Here is a 645-nt window from a genome sequence, read left to right as displayed (position 1 = left end):
ATTGCACAAAAAAATGCAATAGCTTTATCCATCGCTGCATACAAAAGGAGAAATTATATATAAAATAATTTCAATTTTCCCATGAAGCTTTCTGGTATTAAAAAAAAAAATACTTTGTTAAAAACTATAAATTTCGGAACCAAATAGATTTTATGCAAATAGAGTTTGGTCAAAATACATCATCAGCTCATAAAGCATTATTTTAATATTTGTGGAATTATTCCATATTCACTATTATTTTTTTAAACCACTCCTTATGCACTTTTTGATTTATTAATTTCATTTTATTCTCTACTGATCATTTTAAAAATATTAATGTTATTTTTATATTACTGCCGCGTTGTTACCGATCTATGCGATTAACATTTTTTTTTTTCTGTTTACAATGTACCATTTCTTGATAGAACCGTAATTATATTTAGTTTTCACATGATAATGACGCATACTCTCTATTTTAAAGTTAATGGTTACCTTTATTAGAGATAGTAATGATATAATTTCATTTACCTAATTTGCGATATATACCTCGATGACTCTACCTCCATTTTATTCATGTACTATAATGTAATTTAACATGCAGATAAGATAACGATGAATTACAAACTATTTTTTGAATAGAATTTTTATAGTTTTACGGCGTCTATT

Source organism: Penaeus monodon, chromosome 33 (assembly GCF_015228065.2).
Source record: "Penaeus monodon isolate SGIC_2016 chromosome 33, NSTDA_Pmon_1, whole genome shotgun sequence".
NCBI classification, from domain to species: Eukaryota; Metazoa; Arthropoda; class Malacostraca; order Decapoda; family Penaeidae; genus Penaeus; species Penaeus monodon.
Note: the sequence above shows the minus strand (reverse complement) of the source record.